A 5079-nucleotide genomic window follows, 5' to 3' on the forward strand; every position below is an offset into this window, starting at 1 on the left:
AAAACTTCAGAAAGTTTTTTAATACACTCCCGCGAAGGTTTTTGGCATAGTACATTTATCCTACGATAGATGCCGCGCATTTACACGAGCATTCGAGCACAGTGTGTCCGATAGATTTCAAATTGTGAAGACCATTTCCCCCTTCAAAAAATATTTCTATATATGCATTTGTGAACTGTTATTTACGATATTTGTAATAATGTTTGTTTAATCACTTTATTTCAACTTTTTTTTGCTAATTATGTATTCGCTCGAACTTTGTTAAAACTTTAACTGTATACCGAACAACAACCGAAGTTTTAGAAGGAAATTCGCCTATTTTACCGATCTAGGATCCCCCTTTCCCAAATTTTAATATCAACTCAAAATAATTTAAAAAGACAAATTACAATAAAACAGTTTATTATCCAACTATCAGAAATTTCACAACGCGCCAAGGAAGAGAGGAAGGAGCAATTAAATAATTAAAATTGTAAAGGATTAAAAAATGTATATAAAAATGGGGAATATCGCACTTCTGACAATCGCTGCGAGTGTGTGGGCTAAATTTGGAGAATCCGTGCTTCTCGCATGGACAACTGTATGTGGCCGGCTCACGCGTCGAAAAACCTTCCGATTTATTCGTGTACGCACCAGACGGAAAAACAAAAAATATCGTGTATCCACAAACACTCCAATAAATAAATAGAATTGAAACAACACTTTGAAATGTTTTCCCAATGAAAATGAATAATAATAATAAGTTTCAATAAAAATAATAAAATGTAAATTGAATTTTATCATAACGAGTTTGCTTGAATTTCGTTTCTTCTGAGATCGCAGCAATGCGCGACGGGTAAGCTAGTACTAAATAAAACATTCGCAAATAATGGCATTTTGAGACTAACTGTATTGAGAGAAGTTAATCATTTAATTCTTTAAAAACAAGTTTATAATGTTGATTGTAAATTCAATCTATGAAAGAAAATGTTATACTGAATATGATATACGTTATCTGATTGAAATTTATTTTAAGTACATCATTTAGAACTAATGTTTATTTTTTAAAAGTTTTCTCTTTATTAAATAGTAGTTTAAGATGCAAATGCTAGGGATATACTACTATATAATAGAGAGCTGTGATAGGAAAAAAAAGGTATATTAATTTTATCTCTATAGTTCATTTGTTTTGATTTTAAATTTCAGAATTATCAATTTAACTTGTGTCATCCAACTAAATATTAATTTATTGGTTTTTATCATTAAGTTACTGTAGTTTTTGAAATATTAGATGATGGTAATAAATACTATATTTAAAAGGTAAAGTGGTAATGATCAAAAGTTACAAGTGAATTCTCTGAAGTCTTCCAAGTTCTTTCCCTTTTTTAAGTGCATAAGAAAATATCAATATCACAAAGTGAAGTTTTTCTATTTTATTTACTAATAACAACAGAAAACAATAGTTATTGCATCATAGAGGCACTATAATAGAGTTTTTCATCACATTTTTACAATACGCTGATCACGCGACCCTTTCGAGTCAAAGTGCACTTTTGACTAAATGAGATCGAACACCATTTATTTTCTCTTATTACATAGGATAACATTTAATTTCAAATTGTCCATTTGACATCAAGATATGGAATGGAAATTAGTTACAACAATCAGATAAAATGTAAAATCGTTGTCTCCAATATCACTTGTTAATGTGCTTACAGTTTGTGTAATACTGGTTTATATCTTTAAGGGCCGAAATGATATGATAATCAAATGTAATACAAAAATTCTCTCTCTCGAGCAAATTTAGACAATTTTTCACATTTATGGAATCTGCAGAACTTACTTATTGATTTAAACATTACCTATTGCCTCTTCTAATTATCAGTCCAATTCTGTTTTAGCTGATAACTATTCTAAATTATTTTGTTTTTCTTTGTCAAAGTTTTTTAATTAGACACAAGGAATATCTTTCTTCACAAACTATAAAAATGGCTGCATCAAATGCCCATGACAAATTTTAAACTCTTATTAAAATGAAAAGGAAGAATATACAACTTTCAAAAGTCAAAATCAATCTAAACAGTAAAGAAATTGCTTACAAAAATGAAATATTTCAAAACTTTGTTAATATTCAATCTGTTAGCAATGGTAAGTAATAAATATTTAGATTTTTTATTGCTTAAATTATATTATTGCCCTTAAAGACATTTTCACAAAAGGTGATTAGTTTTCAGCAAGTTTTCCTACAGAGTGAAATTTTATAAAAACCAGATGGAAGACATCTGTATCAATAGTGACTGAGCCATCAAATTTAAAGTGTTACATAATTAGATACATGTACAACATCTGTAAACAGTTAAAATGACATTTTGATTTTGAAACTGTAAAATTTTACATGGAACATGCTATAACAGTAACTGCATCACAAGTTGTGACAACACATTTTTCTAAATCTGTATGATTTTTTTTCTTTGCAGATCAGTAGAACATGCAAAATAGTGCATGCAGGTAACAACATTATAGATCAGGTTGAAATTCCATATATAATTTGAGACAAAAATTAATAATAATAAATTAGTATAAGTTAAAGTAAATAAACAAATTTATGTATTAATTTGAATGAAATTTTTGCTAATGAATAAGGCTCAGATTTCCTTGAAACAGCAAATACATATGTTAAAAAAAATCATTATTAGTTCTAAAAATGTTTAATATAACTATGGAAAAAGTTTACAAATTACAAAAATAATAATAATAATAAATAGTTTAAAATGAAATAATCTTTATATTATTAGTTTTACTTGGGGATTTCATCAGCAAAACTTATTGCAAATTAGTAATTTGTAACATTGAACTGTCATGCAAAGTTTTCCTCAAAATTGTCTTCTTATAGATTGTTGGGAAAGTTTAGAAAACAAAAAAAAATGAAACAAAGATTTTATTACAAATTTACTATAGCAGAAATTCATTTTATATTGTTAATCATTAGCATAACAGAAATTGAACAAGGATGCAGCAACTATAAAAGTATAAAATAATGTTTGAATAAAACTGCAATGCAAAAATACATAAAATTATGTGTTGTTATATAACATATAATTGACTATTTTATAGCAATCAAAAGTAATCATCACAAAAGTCATTGAACAAATCACACAAGTGCAGATCACTAGTTTCATATGAATGTGAAAGGGAAATTCATATTTTGTTATTAAATATTCAAAAACTACAGACTGTACAATTTAAATTTATACTTAGATGGCAACTGGCTTTAGTTTACTTTTACACTTATATATAAACAAATTTCAATTGTTAATAAAATTATAGTAGCAGAGGGAGCAAATTGCTCCATTGCAACAGTGATACAGCCAGGGTAGCACAAATCACAGCTTAGATTTACAAAAACATTGTATCGCAACACAATATACAAGATGGATCCATTAGCACTATTATCATATTTGTTTCAACTTAATTCAATTGTCTTCATTCTTTGGCAGACAAAAATCAATTACAACTGAAATATAAATTTATTGTTCGTGCTTGTTGTTGGTGCTGATTTATATTTTACTCATACATATACAAATTGACTAATATAAAAAAAAAAAAAAAAAAAGTATTTACTAACTACATTCCACTATACATTGTAGATTACTTCTGTACAATATCAAATATATGATTATTTTGATTTATAACCTGTAGTTTCTAGTTATATCAGAAAGGGAACCAAGTCTACAACAAAATGGCAACTTTATTTGATAAATCAGAATATCAGGGCCATAGGAAGAGGAAATGTGGTTTGACCCAAAAGCAGCAGTTGTCATGATTAGGGCCATGTCTCTTACTATCTTTATAAAGATTTCACTTTAAATAACTAGGTAAGTATTTAAACTTTTCTAATTTTTAAATTTCCCTGGATAGAGGTGTGTGTTATCGAAGAAGGAAAAAGCAATACCCTAGGGATAACCCTTTTTCTATATGGAAAAGTCTATATATGCAGATAATTTAAAATTAGAATTGTATTTGTAATGTGGCCATCAGAAAGTGTTTAGCCATGGCCAGACCTGTTCCTGCAGCCTTGAATACAGAATTTTAACTTCAGATAAAGAAATAATTATGTCAGAAAAGTTCAAAGAAATCTTTAGTAAAATATGTCAGAAAAGTTCAAAGAAATCTTTAGTATAAATTTTAAAAATTTATACTGTTAATATTTAATAATAATTGTTATAGTGAAACAATTCATAGATTTATATTTGCAGCAAAAAGACTCAAAAGTGTTATATACTGTATATTCATTTGACACAATATTTCAACACAACATTCAAAAGATTAAGCAACTGACCCTAATTGAAAATACAATATATATTCCAACAAAAAATTTTACTTGAAACAACCATAAAATCATGAAACATTTTTATTAAACTACAATTTTACATATAAAATATGGGTTTCAAATATATATATAATATAGCTAGCTTCTAGTGACAAGTTAAAACTTATACAAATATGTATTTAAATCTATTTTTTCCTGCATCTTTTATTAATGATAACAGAAAGATACCTTCAGAAATAAATTTAAGAATACATTTTCTATATTAATTATAATGACTTATTCATTTGTTTATAGAGGGATATATATGCAATATAAATTCATAATAATTAAAAGTTTATTTGTACAAGGAATACTTGAAATTTAAAAAAAAATTCCTTCTACTGTAAGAAAATCTGAGCCTAATAATCAATACTTTTAATAATAAATTTTAATATACAGTAGAGCCTCAAACTTGGCCTAATGTGGACCGAAGGGTGGCCAAGTTTGTGAAAATGCTGGGTTATCGCGAATGGGGTTAAAAAAAATAAGTATGAGTGTTTCCTCAGAAAGTACTGTACTGTACTTGTATGTATTGTTTACTTGAGAATACAACAGAGAATAAACTGCCCAATACCCTTAAACAAAGGAAAAGTATGTCTTTTATGAAGGCATAGAGCCTTTACTACATGAAAATGAAAATTAATGAATACACTGTGTACAGTAATTTACCTGATAAGACAGACCTCAGAAAAATACTTTGAGGCATAAATTGCTCTTTTATAAAGCTGTCT

This window comes from Centruroides sculpturatus, unplaced genomic scaffold (genome assembly GCF_000671375.1).
Source record: "Centruroides sculpturatus isolate CEXI.00-Female unplaced genomic scaffold, Cexi_2.0 scaffold675, whole genome shotgun sequence".
NCBI classification, from domain to species: domain Eukaryota; kingdom Metazoa; phylum Arthropoda; class Arachnida; order Scorpiones; family Buthidae; genus Centruroides; species Centruroides sculpturatus.